Source organism: Lygodium microphyllum, unplaced genomic scaffold (genome assembly GCF_053477565.2).
Source record: "Lygodium microphyllum isolate KBCC unplaced genomic scaffold, Lygodium_microphyllum_v1.1.10 scaffold_123, whole genome shotgun sequence".
NCBI classification, from domain to species: Eukaryota; Viridiplantae; Streptophyta; class Polypodiopsida; order Schizaeales; family Lygodiaceae; genus Lygodium; species Lygodium microphyllum.
The window spans coordinates 74,638-91,915 of NW_028229606.1; the positions used below are offsets into that span (position 1 = coordinate 74,638).

The 17,278-nt window shown below is 43.1% G+C and overlaps 1 protein-coding gene across 3 annotated transcripts in view; it reads left to right on the top strand.

Moving 5' to 3' along the window:
• LOC148008596 (nudix hydrolase 9-like) overlaps positions 1-17,278 on the top strand; it is an 85,265-nt gene that overhangs the window by 23,333 nt on the left and 44,654 nt on the right. The window lies entirely within an intron of this gene.

Sequence of the window (17,278 nt, forward strand, 5' to 3'; positions counted from 1 at the left end):
TTTCGGTGGCAGTTCCCAGGCGCAGGTCGCACGCAATATATTGATAGTCAATGTTTTTCTTAAGGCAAAAAATTTGTGTTTTTTTCAAAGGTTCATCCTTGTAAATTTTTTGGTGGGCTGTTATGTATGCATAAGCATATTTTGACAATTTTGAGAGAGTGGGCATGCATTTACTCCAGAAAATTGGGGCTTTTGGTGTATGTTTGAAGATTTTACTCAGCTGAGTAAAATTTGTGGAGTTTGCATATATTTGGGTCTTAGAAATTGGGGCTTTTCATGTAATTGTGGAAATTGTAGTGGGATAGGTATAATTTCTTGAAATTTTGACAGATTGGACCTTGCACAATTTGGGGCTTTTGCAAAATTTGCAAAATTTGTGTCAAATTTGGTCTTGGTATGTACTTGTAGTGCAATTTCTTTGCAAATTGAGCACATTGGACCCCGGAAAAATTTGGGGTTTTTGCAAAATTGGATCATGGAATCTACTTGGGAGTTATGTTTGATGTAATTTGGGTGGTTTGAGTAGAGAAGTTTTGGGGCTTTTGACCGTGTGAGTCAAATTTGTACCCATGGATGCATTCGGAGCAGAAATTGCAGCTAAAATTTGGGGCTTTCTCATGCAATTGATGTATTAGCCCATGGCACAGCTGCAATTACTTGTGGTGTGCTGCAGCACACATTTTATGACTCTGAAAATTGATTTGCAGATCTGAAATTGCTGCAATTACTTGTTTTTCCATTGCTGATTGGTACTTGCTTTGTGACTTGGTCATTTGAGTGACAATTGGGCTCACATTTGTTGGCTTTTGAGTTACTTTTGAGCTGTAAATCATGGTTGACAGCAATGATAGTAGCAATCTTTTGCACATTAAGAAGCTTGAGGGTACACATAACATTGCTATAAGGTAGAAGCAGTGCTATAATATATTGGTGCAGAAGAAACAGGTAAAGCCCATAAAGACAAAAGGAATAAAACCAGTAACCATGGATCAAGATGAGTGGGATGAGTTAGATGAGCTTGCACGCTTTACCATAGAGCTTTCAGTGTAAGACACTTAACATAGAGAGATTGAAATCTGCTTGATATGTCGTAAAGACTTGAGGAGTTATATGCTCAGAAAAGTGCACCAAGCAAGGTTTATTGATTGAAAAAATTAATGGATCTTTGTATGAAGGTACAACCATGTTTGTATATTTAAATGATTTTAACTCTATTTTTAGCCAACTGATTGCTTTGGAATTCCATATTGATAAGGAGTTCAAGCAACATTTTTGCTATGCACTTTGCTTGAAAGTTGGGACACTTTTAAGGCAGCAATGAGTAACTCCAATGCCGCGTTGTTATATTCCGATGTGGAGAGCTAACTCATGGAAGAGCTAAATAGGCAATGCATTGCATACTAGGGACAAATCCCAATAGAAGGGTAATCCTGAAAATAAAGCACGTAGCAAGTCTCATGGGAAAAATGTGAAGTGCCATCATTGTGGCAAAAAAGGGCATTTCAAGCAGAATTGCTTTAAGTGGAAGAAAGAGAAGGGCAAGGGTAAAAGCATTGATGATAGCAAAGATGAGAAAAAGGACCACCAATATGCAAAGAAAAGCAGTGTGAAGATAGAAAAAGTCAATGTAGTCCGTTACGAGAGTGAGTGGTAATGAGAAAAAGGACAATCGACATGCAAAGAAGAGCAGTGTGAAGATAGAAGAAGTCAGTCACGAGAGTGATAGTGGCAGCGATGTACTCTTTGCTTATTCTTTTAGTGCACAATAATTGATTGCAGATTCTGATGATGACATGCATACTTAGATTCTTGATTCAGGTGCTTCATTCCATGTGATACCACACCGTGAGTGGTTCTTTGATTATAGTATTGGTAGATATGGTGTTGTCCTCTTGGGGGACAACTATGCATGTGACATTATAGGGATTGGCAGTGTGCAGTTGGCATTTCAGCATGGTTCAATGTTCACCTTGCATAATGTTAGGTATGTATCCAAGCTCAAGAAGAACTTGATAAGCACAAGGTAGCTAGATGATAAAGGCTATCACACCACTTTTAGGGATGGAAGATAGAAGATATGTAAGGGATTTAGGATTGTTGCTAAAGGCTCTAAGAGTGACACTTTGTATCCATTACATGTATCTAGTGTGCGTGATCATGTTGTCGCCATAATCGAATAGCCAAGTGTGTCTTTGTGGCATGGCTGGTTGGGGCACATGAGTCAAACTGGAATGAAAGTGCTTTCTTGTTTGGGTTATTTGCCGTGTTCGAGGTATACTGATTTTGATCATTGTGATCACTGCATTTTTGGTAAGCATGCTCAAACATCACATAAAAAGTCTCTTTCATTAAAACCTTCCCTCTTAGAGTCGGTACATTTAGATGTATGTGAGATGCTAGGGTTGTCTCTAGGGCTTGACAACTAGCTTTGAGCTTGTCAAGGTACATATAGATGATAACCTTGTAGATCTTCTCATGAAGTGTTTTCTAGCATAGTGGTTTGCTCATTGCCGATAGATGATGGGAGTTGGATAGTATATATATTTCAGCTTTGTATATACTTTGACTTTGTTGATTCTTTTCTCCGACCTTAAAGGCATGCTACCTTAGGTGGGAGGTTGTTGGGAATAAAGGGCCATCCTGCCTTTTATATGTGCTGAGGTTTGAACACACCTTTAGCACTTGGTACTTTACATATATCTATAACAAAGACCGAAAAGAGGCACAACTCATTGTACCTACATATCATGCATCTCTCTCACTCTCACTCTCTTCTACTACTACTACTACTCACTCACTCACTCACTCACTCACTCGCTCTCTCTGCCATTGCCATTATTGAACATCATATCTCTACTGTGCATACACCACTTTAGAGGATGCCTATTCGGCTTCTCTTGAATTAAAACTCACACATGGGCAGCATCTTGAAGCCTCTTCTTCTTTCAAATCCGATGGAGATTCGTCCCTTGTGGTGACTCTCCAAGCTTGGGTCAAAGAAATGTAGTGGCAGTTTGTAACGTGCCCGCTCCTCAAAATGCGGGACACGTCTTAGCAGTCCATCGAGAGATATATCTAGAAGACGGCGCCCGGCACTTCCAAGGAATGACACAGGTTTTGCCAACTAGGGTCTCTCGAGTCTGCCCTGCAACGTAACTTATCCGGCCGTTCCCACTAGGATCGACCTGAAGTCCGGGTTCCTTGTCTAACTAACGTTCGCATCAAATAAATTCCATTGAGGAAAGCTCTCGGCTAACTGAGACCACCCTACCGTAGGATGGACCCGACGGTCACATCCACCACGCTTCCCTCAAGGGTTGTTTTAGTTATCTAATTATCTACCATATTATGTTTGACACATAAAAGCAGCTTCCTTAATTAACCCATTAATCACAGGTTCCTTTACGTAATTTAGGCCACTGACACAAAGACAAGATAAAACAAGATCAAACACTTCCTTAACTTATCTTCAGATTAATGTTTGTCTCCCGCCCATACAGGAGAATTAAGTGTTCCTTTCTGCCTCTGCAGAAAAATCCTTCCGTCTTCCGGCAACAAAACCTGAAGGTTTATCCTACCAAGATTCCGCCTTGCAACTAGTATCAAGATCTCGAGATCCCATCTTGAGTCACGTAGAACACTTGTGTAGGGCCTGGAGGCATTGGGATTTATGGCCAGAGCCCCCACTGGCACCCAAGCGTCCTCCTACGCTAAGTAATTTCCACGAAGAGACCTCTCGCGGCGAGTTCGGTCCACATTTCCGGCGCGGATTCACAACCCCCTTGGTTAGGGTTTGGCGGTTCGCGGGGGGTAGCTAGCGCCATCCTTTCTTAATTATCCCTTTAGGAAATCAACCATAGCTGAAGCAACCAGCTTAATAACATTTACTAGGGAAAACATCCCTTTTGTTTCCATGGCAATTAATCATCACAGACCCGGCCATGAAGTCATCACCACACTCCACTTGGGTTAATATCCAAAACCACATTAACAAACAGGGAATGCACAACCTCTTGCTTCAAGGTATCACAATCCCATTGCATGCACAACTAAAGTTTAACTTGGATGTATCAAAACACTTTTACAACCTAAACAACCAAGCATAACTTGGGTCAATAATCCATCTTTAACAAGATCAATCTTCGTTAAAACCATTTCAACAGTTCTAAGCAACATGCTTAGCATGAATCAACTACCCTAAAGTTCGCTCTCCCCCTTGGGTTAGGGCTTCGCAAGGTCGATTTAACAAGTTCCTTCTAGATTCTTTAAAGGAACTAAGTGATTTCATCTTAACCTTTATTAATCATAGCTACCTATTTAGGGTAGAAGATCAACCCAATTCCTAGAGTAGCTATCTAATATCATAGGTTACCAAGTGCTAACCCATATTGCTAGTACATTATTAAGAGTACATTAACGAGATTCCAACCTGATTAGCCATAGGTTATCCAATCTTCATCTATCGGCTAGAGTTCGGACAAGGATCTCTAAATGGAATTTCTTTTAGAATTACTGTTCTAACAATGTTTATCGTGCAATCCCATTGAGTGTGCAAGTTAACATATACCGACATGTGCATGATCTAACTGTTACTTTAATGTACTCTATCATCCTTACTCATGAAAAACTGGTTTGCAATCTTAGGATGCTATTGCATTTTTTTGATAAGGGAGTATTTTTATCTCTTTCGATGCGAGGCTCCAATCCTTTTCTTGAAAATAATGCAAGATTCTAGCTCTTTCTAAATGCAAACTAAGGCAATCCATTCAGTGTATAATACACAAATATCTTCTATTATTAATCAGTAGAATGTTCTTCATGCAAGTGTTTATATCAGGCATTTCGGCATTCTATAATGCGTTTTCCTTAATCAATTTACCTATCATTTCATTGACCATAAAGATGAAATATCTTATGATCATTATATCTATCGTAACTAGATTCATGCCTAGGTTCTTTACCTATCAAACCATGCAATATGAATTTTATTATAATCCCCTATCCTCATGAGATAAGCAAGATATCGAAGCAGTACCTGATTGTGGGGAGAAACTTTAGTGTTTACCCTTGGCAGTGTGTTTACATGGGTGGTGGCATTTTGACCTGAATCTCCGTCCATGGGTGTGGGATTCCCATTCACTTGGGAAGATCTCCGCTTCGGGGCCATCCTCAATTATGAGACTCTCTCTCTCTTCTTTTCTCTTCTCTCCCTTGTTTTCTACCTAGCAGCATCTCGTCATTCCCAACTCCCACCTTCTCTCTTTCTTACTAATCGTCATCTTTTCCTCTAACTTCTCCCTCTCTTCTTGTCTTCTCTTCTTCCTCTCCTTTCTCTCTCTCTCTTCCTCTCCTTCTTCTTCTCCTCTCTCTCCCTCTTCTTCTTTTCCTCTTCTTCTCCTCCTTCTCTCCCTCTTCTTCTCCTTCTTCTCTTCTCTCTTCTTCTCTTTTCTCCTTCTTTCTCTCCCTTCCTCTTCTCCTTCTTCTCCTTCTTCTTCTTCTCCTTGTCTCCCTCTTCTTCTCCTTCTTCTTCTCTTCTCTCTCCGTCTTCTCTCTTCTTCTCTTCTCTCCTTCTTTCTCTCCCTTCCTCTTCTCCTACTTCTTCTTTTCCTTCTCTCTCCCTCTTCTTCTCCTTCTTTCTCTCCCTTCTTCTCTTCTTCTCCTTCTCTTCTCCCTCTTCCTCTCCTTCTCCCTTTTCTCCTTCTCCTTTTCTCTTCTCTCTTCTCTCTCTCCTTCTCCTCTTCCTCTTCTTTGCTCACGGTGCCGCAACAGATTGGCGATCAAGGGGGGGGGGGGCTCTGACAGTCACGGCCGTAGGGGGGGTTGTTGATCGGACGCCAGGGGAGGTGCGCTATACCCCAGACGGAGGGGGGGGGGGGACGTTACATCAAAACTGGAGGGGGGACGGTGTTGCTCACGGCCAGCAGGGGGGCCGCCTGCACAGAAGATGGAGGGATTAGTACGGGGTTAGTATGGAGAGATTAATACGGGGTTACGGGGGAGGGGAGGAGACATTACATCCTCTCTTCCTTAGAGGAATCAAGATGTCCTCATCTCGAGAGAAACTGGGGAAGACAAGCACAATTGGGGCTTATAGCCTGTGGGTTAGGGCCCATCACGCTTTCACTGCGCTACTTTGATTACTCAAATTCTCAACTTAAAATAACAACTTGTCACAACTCATAGGATTCAATAGGATTTATTCCAAGTACAAGACTTATTATCTCAAGATGATCTTCCTAGGATATCTAGTCATCCTCAAAGGTTACAACAGGCTCCAAGCCTTCATCATCATATGGTTCATAATATGAGCCAAAAGTAGAGTTTAAACGGCTTCATTTGACCGCACGTTCCTGATTCTCAGGGTCCAACTCAGGACAATCTGCTTGGATGTGTCCTAGTTCATTGCAGTGGAAACATCGGTGGTTGGGGCATCTCTTACGGACGTGTCCTATCTCTCCGCACTTGTGGCACCTCTTGTCTTGATCTCGTGAGCCATCTTTATCATAGTTGCCTGATTTAAGTTCTTGGACGATTGGATTCGCTCGGAGTAATGCGTCTTGCAAGTCCGTTGGGCTCATTGATTCCAATCGAGTGTTTATGGGTGGATTCAACCCAACACAAAATTTTGACACCTGTTGTGTCATATCCATTGAGGGTGCATACTTTAGGAGTGAAACGAACTTTGAATAATATGCTTCAAGGGATAATCCTAGCTGCTTCAAGTCATAGAATTCATTCATCTTTTGTGTGCGGTAGGCAGGTGGCAGATACCTCCCTCGCACAGCTTCCTTAAGCTTATCCCAAGTGATTGTCCCCTCCGAGATCGCTTGGTCTCTGCACCACTGTTTCCACCGAAGTCTCGCTTCGCCTGTAAGCTTAAGTTTGGCGAACATGGCTTGGTTAGCCGGTGCAGTTCCTGCTGCCTCAAAATAGTCCTCCATGGACTCAATCCAAATCTCGGCGTCGGCTTGAAAAGTCCTTCTCCTCCCATCAAACTTGGGTGGTTTAATTTGTTTGAGAAGGAACTTCTTCTCTTGCATGTCAGCATTCGGGATGCAAGATGTATCTGACAATCAAGCCATATCACTTAGGTTATTTCTGTTTAGGATATGTCCATGAACCGAACATTAATCAATCATGTATCATTAAGAAGTTTTGCTCTGATATCAACTGTAACATGCCCGCTTCTCAAATTGCGGGACACGTCTTAGTAGTTCATCGAGAGATATATCTAGAAGACGCCGCCCGGCACTCCCAAGGAATGACACGGGTTTTGCCAACTAGGGTCTCTCGAGTCTGCCCCGCAACGGAACTTATCTGGCCGTTCCCACTAGGATCGACCTGAAGTCCGGGTTCCTTGTCTAACTAACGTTCGCATCAAATAAATTCCATTGAGGAAAGCTCTCGGCTAACTGAGACCACCCTATCGTAGGATGGACCCGACGGTCACATCCACCATACTTCCCTCGGGGGTTGTTTTAGTTATCTAATTACCTACCACATTATGTTTGACACATAAAAACAGATTCCTTAATTAACCCATTAATCACAGGTTCCTTTACGTAATTTAGGCCACTGACACAAAGACAAGATAAAACAAGATCAAACACTTCCTTAACTTATCTTCAGATTGATGTTTGTTTCCCGCCCATACAGGAGAATTAAGTGTTCGTTTCTGCCTCCGCAGAAAAATCCTTCCGTCTCCCGGTAACAAAACCTGAAGGTTTATCCTACCAAGATTCCGCCTTATAACTAGTATCAAGGCCTCGAGATCCCATCTCGAGTCACGTAGAACACTTGTGTAGGGCCCGGAGGCATTGGGATTTATGGCCAGAGCCCCCACTGGCACCCAAGCGTCCTCCTACGCCAAGTAATTTCCACGGAGAGACCTCTTGCGGCAGGTTCGGTCCACATTCCCGGCGCGGATTCACAACCCCCTTGGTTAGTGTTTGGCGGTTCGCGGGGGGTAGCTAGCGCCATCCTTCCTTAATTATCCCTTTAGGAAATCAACCATAGTTGAAGCAATGAGCTTAATAACATTTACTAGGGAAAACATCCCTTTTGTTTCCATAGCAATCAATCATCACAGACCTGGCCATGAGGTCATCAACCACACTCCACTTGGGTTAACATCCAAAACCACATTAACAAACCACCACTATTCCTGCTGCAGCTCTATCTTTAATACGCTTGTAGGCCCCATCGAAGTAGAGGGCATGGGCATTCTCCATGGAGGGATTAGTACAGGGTTACGGGGGAGGGGAGGAGACATTACACAGTTGGCTGAGTTGCACACTCCCCATTCCCCATTTGTGCTCGCAGCCATGAGGATGTTGTCTCTTCAATTTCAATCCGATTCCTTTAAAGGGGAGAAGAAGGAATGTGATAAGATGAACATCGATTTATGGCTAGTCAAATGGACGGCATATTTTTATTTGTATCAATTCAATGATGCCCAATATATCAAGTATATACAAATCATGTTACAAGGAAAGGCATACATAAGACTACCCACTGCGGATGCATAGGGAATCTTGGCCATCTCAGCCCTCTGCTTATCTGTCTGCGGACAATCAGCCTGTGATACCTTCACATAAGAAGGCAATGGACAGCCAATAGGCTTTACGTCCTGCATGTGGAAGCGCTCAAGGACTTTACGAATGTACTTCCTCTGTGACAAGTAGAGGAGTCCCTGATGCCTGTCGCGTCTAATGCGTATACCAAGTATGTGAGCGGCCTGTCTCAGATCTTTCATCTCAAAGCTCTTCTTGAGCTGAGCCTTAAGAGCATCTAGCTCATCATGAGCTTTCCCTACTATCAGTATATCATCCACATAGAGTACCAAAATCAATAAAGAACCATTACGGGCTTTCTTCATGTAAAGACACGGATCCATAGCACTCCGGCTATAGCTCTGTGACTGCATAAAGGCATTAAACTTATGATACCACTCCCTAGGTGCCTGTTTCAAGCCATAAAAACTTTTCTTCAATTTGCACACTAGGTGCTGCCTGCCAGGTTCTGCAAAGCCCTTAGGCTGCTCCATATAAATCTCATCATGCAAGTCCCCATGTAAGAAAGCCGTCTTGACATCCATCTGGTATAAATCCAAGTCAAGCTGAGCAACCAAAGCCAAGACTAAGCGCAGGGTGGTCATCTTAACCACAGGAGAAAAGACCTCGTCAAAGTCCACACCATGCTTCTGCTTAAAACCCTTTGCTACCAATCTAGCCTTGTATGCCGGCTTAGGGTGTCCAGGGGTACTTTTTAGCTTGTACACTCACTTGCATGGCAAAGCCTTCTTGCCCGTAGGCAAGGAAACCAAATCCCAAGTGTCATTCTTATGCAGGGTATCTCAGACTACATAGCCCTCTCCCAGGAGTGACTGTCACCCCCTGCGCATAGCCTCATCATAGGTGAAAGGCTTTCCTGCATCTGTAACTAAGACATAATGCATCGAGGGCTGAAATCTATCAGGTGGATGTTTGTCTCTAGTAGATCGTCTCACGGCAGGCTTTGCTGCCTGCCGAACTGTCTGTCCAATACCCTGACCATGAGTATCTGCTGCAGCTGTAGGTTGTCCAACTGGCTGTGCGGGAGCTCTCGGCTTCTCCTGAAATATGACTCTGCGGATCTCAACAACTCTCTCAGGCTGCCTATGCATTTTGTCTTCATGGAAGACTATATCATGACTGTGGATGACTTTCCGCGCCTACGGATCCCAGAGACGTGTAACCCATCTCACCTACATTTCCATAACCAAGGAAAATGCATTTGATACTCTTGGGATCTAGCTTACTTCTCTTGTCCCTGGGCACATGGCAAAATGCCTCACATCCAAAGACACGGAGATGCACATAAGAGGGAGGTTTTCCAGTTCATACCTCCTCTGCAACTTGGAAATCCAAACCACTAGAGGGTGATCTGTTTATGACATGCACAGCTGTACTAACTGCCTCAGCCCAAAAGCTCCGTGGTAGGCCTGCATGGCTAAGCATACTGCGTACACGCTCCTGGATGGTTCTATTCATCCGCTCAGCCAAACCATTCTGGGGGGGGTGTAGGGGGCGGTCAACTGATGCTTAATACCCCTCATCACATAACTACTCAAAAGCACGTGAGACATACTCACCCCCATTATCTATCCTTAGGCATTTTAGTCTATACTCAGACTAGTTCTCAACTAATGCAAGCTATCTCTGAAACACAGCCAAGACATCGGATTTTAGCTTAATGGAATAAGCCCAAACTTTCCGTGAAAAATCATCTATGAACGTAACAAAATACTTTGGACCACCCATAGACTGACAAGGCATGGGCCCACAGACATCCGAATGTACCAATGCCAAGGGCTCACTCATGCGTGGCCTACCAAACTTCTTATGCGTAGATCTAGTTTGCCTGCCATAAAGACAATGCTCACATGAATCAAAACATGCATAATCAAGGGGTGGTAAGTACTGCAAACTAGAAAGCATTTTCATTTCCTTCAAAGACATATGGCCCAAACGGGCATGCCAAAGAGATACATGTGGGATAGAACCCACATACAAAACATGATCAAGGGAAGAAGCTGATACAATCAAGGGGTAGAGACTGCCAGTCTTGGCACCTCTCGCAATCACAAGTATGCCACGAGTGATCTTTCATGCAGAGTTTCCAAAACATACATGATATCTTGCGCCATCAAGCTGTCCAGCTGACATGAGATTGCGTGTCAAAGCAGGTACATGACGTACATCTTGCATAACAAAACTGCTGCCAGAAGGAAAGTGTAGCCTAACATCACCAATACCCACAATATCAAGAGAGCTGTTATTACCCAAGCGCACAGAACCCAAACAGTACAATATGAATGAAACCACTCTCGGTAAGGTGTCACATGAAAGGACGCACCTGAGTCCAAGAGCCAACACTGTGCATACATAGAGTGTATCTTTGTCATTTGTGAAGCACTAGAAGAGGCTGCTAGGATATAATAATCATCATCAACATTCCCAAGCTGCATAACATTGATCTTTTCAATTTTAACACTGGACTTTGCAGGTACTATGCTGCGATCAGAAGACTTATCCTGCACCTTGTCTTTCCCCTTATCTTTGCGCCTTTCATTGCGCAATTCATGGCATTGTGGCCTAATATGGCAATTTTTCCCACAATGGTGACAAGTAACATCTGCATTCCTGCCACGGGATTTGCTACGTGACTTCCCACGAGACTTGGACCGAGATTTCTTAGAATCCCATCCACGGCCACTACCACTGCCATGCTTTCCATATCCATCATTCCTGGCTCTAACTGTCATAGCATGAGACACACGAGAGGCATCCAAATTCTTACGGTTAACCTCTTCCTGCAGAAGAGCACTCTCAACATCAGATAATTTCAAGGTAGCAGTAGAGGCACATAATGCAGTGCGGAATACATCCCATGATTCATTAAGAGTATCAAGCAAGAAAAGAGGAGTGACATCCTCTGCAAAAGTGATGTCCTGCGAAGTCAAGTTCTTGAGGATAGCATGGAACTGGCTCAAGTGAGCAGACATAGTCACATTCTCCTTCATGCGTAGATCCATAAGCTGCTTTAGCCAATACATCTAACTCGCTGGACTTTTCTTGTCATAGAGATTTTTGATCTTTTCCCATAATTGCCATGCACTCTGTTCTTCCTCAAAGACATTATAGTGAACCTGTTCTGTGAGAGACAATACAATAGTGGACTTGCATAACTCATCAAGCTCAAGCCATTCCTCATTTGGCATAGTTGCAGGCGGATACCCGCTTAACCTCAAATAGTTGATCTGCGATTTCTGCACCAACACCTGCCAAAATGTGGCTCTTCCAATAAGAGTAATTCATACCATCAAGCTTAGTGATGTTGAAAATAGCATGATCAGTGGACGAACTCGCCATAATGCATGCTGGAAGATTGTAGACAGTTCAAAACTGCTTGTTGTTTACTGCAGAAAATGACAAAAAAATCACCAAAATCGAGAAAAAATGGTGAAGAAAGTGGAAGCAAAGCTGCTGCCTACCAAGTACTAGTGAAAGTACATCATTTCAAAGTGTTTTAGCATGAAAAATCCATGTCAGTCCATACATATATGCTTGCTGTAATAAATTTCAGATTTCAATAAAAGAGAGCTAACAGTGCCAAAATCAGATCCCAAGGCAATCAGATACTGCCAAGACCAAAGCCGGCATCATGTGGGCATAGCATAAGCATATGACGGTCGATAAGCATGAATCCAATACCCAAGTATGTCATATAAATATCTACCAGTGAGTAGGCACACCCCCCAAGCAATGGGGCAAAGTGTTCCTGCCACTACCAAAACTTGACACAAGTAGGTGTCAGTTCAGAAATATACGGATCCAAAACTGAGACTTAGCTCATAAGCATACAGTGAACCAAGACATATGATGTATCATCCCAAAAGGTAAGAAGTCCCAAAGTCTCAATTGTCTGTAACTGCTCAATAGCATGTAACGACTCAATGCATAAAAATACCACCTGCTCAATGTTTGGTAAGCATTCAAGAATGCTCCCACTGGTACAAAAGCCGTATGTACGAGCTCAAGAGCTCAAGCCAAGGCAAGACACAGTGCCAATGACATAAGTCCAAGACAATACATCAATAGTACATCCCGAACATGTAGGCGGTAGAGTATCCGTATGTTGCATCCATAAGCATGTAAGACATCAAGTATATCCCAAGATACAACTCTGGCAAGCCAATAAATAGCTCAAGTAAGCTCCGAGAATCCAAGGTCAAGCCAAGACCGAGCTCCAGTAGCAATAGGCTCCAAACAATGTAACTAGCATATAGTAATGGCACAGGCTAAGCATGTCAAGACCGGTTAGACATAAGCAACATACATGCCATAAGTACATCCAAGACGGAGTATCCAAATGCTTTGCAAAGCGAGCTCAAGCTCAACCAACGATCTCGAATCAAAACCAAGCTCTATGTCGAGCCCCAAATGTCAATACATCACCATATATGCCCAAAACATAGCTCGAAAAGCATAGGCATAAGTATACATGAGTAGAATGACTTCAGCCCAACTGTGTACAGCAGTGATTTACTGTTCAAAACTGAGAATTTCAGCACCAAAATCAGCTCCAAATGGTTGCCAAACAATAGGCATATATTCCCCTAACATCCGGGCATCAAATGGGACCAACCGGGCATCAAATGACAATGCCAAACAAGCTGTAGCATCAAATGTCAGTGTAACACTGTCATAAACTGCCTGTGGACTGTTATGACAGTCCCAAAACAGTGTTAAATCAGTCCAAATGCTATGCCAACACATCAACCATCAAAACCAAGTATCAAAGCATGTTCATATGCCCGAAATGGAGCCTTTTCAAGTGCCAATGGAGGGGGAGAGCTGCTGTTGTGACTGTCAATGTTGAAGATACATATGGGAGGGCTGCGTGATTCCGCCAACTGTCCGCCAACTATAAATGCTGGTCCTGGGGCTGCAAAAAATGGTGGCCAAGCTTCGGAGGGGTCCAGTTAAAGCCAAGGAAGGCCTCAAACAAGCTCCAGCAAGTCTTGTTCAAAGGCAAGTGAGATATGAAGCAAGGGAGCTTCAATGGTGGTTGCCCCAATCTTGTTTATAGCCTGTGAGACCTGAGAACTGAAGTAAACCCTGAATAAAATGATCAAATACCTCTGATGTAATGCCCTGAAGGTGCCTAACAATGTCGGGAAGGTGCTCGGGAAGCCGGGGAGTGACGGGAGCTCAAAAGAGTCGGATATGGCTGCCGGGAAGGAGACCCAATGCAAGTAGGGAGTCGATGGGATGCTGAGAATGCCACGAACCAAGCTCAAGAGTCGGAAATCAAAGCTCTGATACCAGTTGAAAGGGAGCGACGGATCGAAGGTTGGACTTGAGAGCTATGGCCGGAGAGCAAGAGCAAGAAAGAGAGAGACTAGAAATGGGAACTCCAACAATCACAATGTGTGACTGGGCCTTCATTTATTCAAACCGTCACTAAAAGAATAAAGAATAAAGTGACGGTGACGGGCGTCCGCCAGCTGCAGTGTGCAGTGGTGGTGACTGTTAGTGTAGTAATACACGGGCGGCTAGGCAGAGGCGCCTTTACCCCCAACATGAAGCAGAAAGACATTGTCCATCAGTACACTATTTCCTATACTCCAGAGCAGAATGGGGTTGGAGAGAGGAAAAATCGGTCACTCATGGAGATGACCAGATGTATATTGAAAGTAAAGAGTTTGCCACATAGTTTTAGATGGAAGCAGTTATGTGTGCTTGCCATGTTTTGAATAGGTGCCCTACCAAGGATTAAAGAATGTCATACCTTTTGAGGCTCGGAACGGCTGGAAACCTTATGTTGGACATTTTTGTACTTTTGGGTGTCTTGTGTATGCTCACATTTCCAAGGTACTTAGAAAGAAGTTGGACAACAAGGCTGCTAAATGCATTTTTGTGGGGTATAGCAGTGAGAGCAAAGAATATAGATTGTATGATCCTGTCTCTATAGGGATGTGGTTTTTGATGAAAAATCAGAATTATCCCTTGCTGGTTTTGATACATATCAGGCTGCCAATGATGTATCGAAGGGCTGTTGCCCATTTCTTTTGGTGATACAGTTGGAGCTTTAACAAGTGAACTTAATGTTCAGCCAGTTGCTCCATTGAGTAATGCAGAAAATCAGCCTATGGCTGATCTGAATATTCAGCAAGATGTTGAATTTGAAGTTCAGCAGGAGCTTGTACATAGTCAGGAATCTAGGTAGATGCCTAGATGGTACTTGCAAACCATGAAAGATAGTCATTTGGATGCTCCTACTGCTGGTCGTACTAGAAGGTAAGCTCGTCTGGATGATGGTGCATATACAATGGAGTTTGTTATGACAGCATATAAACTTGATGATGAGGCGTGTAAATGTTTTGAGGATACACAACATAGTGTGCATTGGATGGCAACAATGCAAGTTGAGTTTGATTCTTTTATAAAGAATCAAGCATGGGATTCAGTGACCTTGCTTGTTGGGAAGAAAGCCATTGGTACAAAGTGGGTCTATAAGCTGAAAAGGAATGCAGATGGATCCATTGACAAGTATAAGGCCAGGCTAGTGGCCAAAGGCTACACACAAAAGAAAGGCATTGACTATGGGCAGACATTTGCCCCTACATCCTGCATGACTACCATTTGGTCTATGGTTGCTATGGCTGCCCATTATGGTTGGACTGTGCGCCAACTTGATATTAAGACTACATTTTTACATGGGAAACTTCAAGAAGAAGTCTATATACATCAGCCCATTGGTTTTGCAGTTGTGGGATCGGAATACTTGGTATGCAAGCTAAAAAAGGCTTTGTATGGTTTGAAGCAAGCTCCTCGAGCATGGTATGCAAAAATTGATACCTTTTTACTTAGCCAAGGGTTCATTAAGAGCTCATTAGAGTCTATACTTTACGTATGTAAATAGGGGGGATCCTTGCTGGTCATATGTCTTTATGTTGAGGATCTTCTACTCACACGGACACATGCTGATCAAATTTCAGTATTCAAACAAAGTTTGCATCAAACTTTTTTTGATGTTTCACCTAGGGCCTTTGCACTATTATTAGGGCATTCAGTTCATTCATGATGCTAGAGGCATTGTATTATCATAGTCTAGATACATTGGTAGACTTCTTGAGAGGTTTGGCTTACAAGATTGCAAGCCAATTTGTACACCAATGGACATTGGACTCAAGCTGTCCTTGCATGGTGATAGTGATTTGTTTGATATCCATATGTATACTCGAGCAGTTGGACGTGTCATTTACTTATGCAACATAAGGCCAGACATTTAGTTTGCAGTTTCAGCCCTGAGTAGATATATGCACCAGGCATGCATGTCACATTGGCAAGCTATGAAGTGTGTTTTTCGTTACTTGCAGGATACCAGGACTCTTGGATGGGTTTATACCAAGGGGAGACCATTGCAATTACATGCTTACAGTGAATCAGATTGGGCTCGTGATTTTGATTCACGTCTCTCTACTAGTGGTAATTGTTTCTTTCTTAGCTCATCTTGCATCTCTTGGCTTAGCAAGAAACAATCCACGGTTGCCACATCGTCATGTGAAGGTGAATACAAGGTAGCTTTCACTACTACAGTTGAATGCACATAGTTTACACGCTTGTTGGCAGATCTTGATGTATCTGTCACGGAGCCTACTCCTTTGTTTATTGACAGTTAGAGTGCCATTGCAGTGGCACGGAACCTAGTGTTTCATGCACACACGAAACACATAGAGATTCACTATCACTTTGTCAGAGAGAGGCTACATGTAGGAGATATCAGCCTTGTCTACTGTCCTACCACCAGTAATGTGGCAGACATCTTTACCAAAGCTCTTCCTCGTGACAAATTTGAAGCATTCTGCAATGCTTTAAATTTGATCTCTTTTGGTGGATGATCCTTGTATATTGATCACCATTTACTCCAGGGGGGTTTGTTGAGTTTGACTCATGCCTACACTCGTAGAGGAGTGTTGGTGATCCTCGGTAGAACATTGGGGCACTTTTTACTCTCCTTACGAAAGGTTTTTCCCCATAGATTTATTCTCTTTTATTTTATGTGCCCATGTTACATAGTTTGGGCACTTATCGTGTTTTATACCTTTCGGGTGTGAACACACTTCAGCAACCCTAAGGTTTAAGGTTGTACTTTGTACTTGAACATTACACTCTTTGATTATTGCATTGGGAGTCATGTCTTCACTCTCACACACTCTCTTCACTGTCAACTGTAGTCTCAGCTGAGCTTCGATCTCTATGCATCCTCTCACATCTCACAGAATGGAGGAATGACAGTGAGAGATCAGACATGGATAGGGATCTTACTAGAGAAGATATCCTTCTTGCAGTGGTAGCCACTAGTGGAGTGTGTGTGTTTACTTTTTCAGTAGAGATGGATGGCAGACTTAGGTGAGAGGATCCAGATCAGTTAGAGTCCACAAGATGCTCTCGACAAAGGATTAGAGTTGTGGCTCATTGTGATAGGGCTTGGTACTTTGACCCAAACCCTCAAACTTGTATGGAAGATGGATGGAGACATTGGGCATATAGGAGGAGGCCACTAGAGAGGGCTTCAGCTATTATAGCACCTCATTGCTGTGATGAAAAGCAAATTACAAGATTCAAGACTTAGAATAAGCTGGCAAGGTGGGAGCCATCAACTTGGTAGAAGAAATTGAGGATGGTGAGGAAGAGCTATTTTTTAAGCAAATCCATATGTGGTCCCTCTT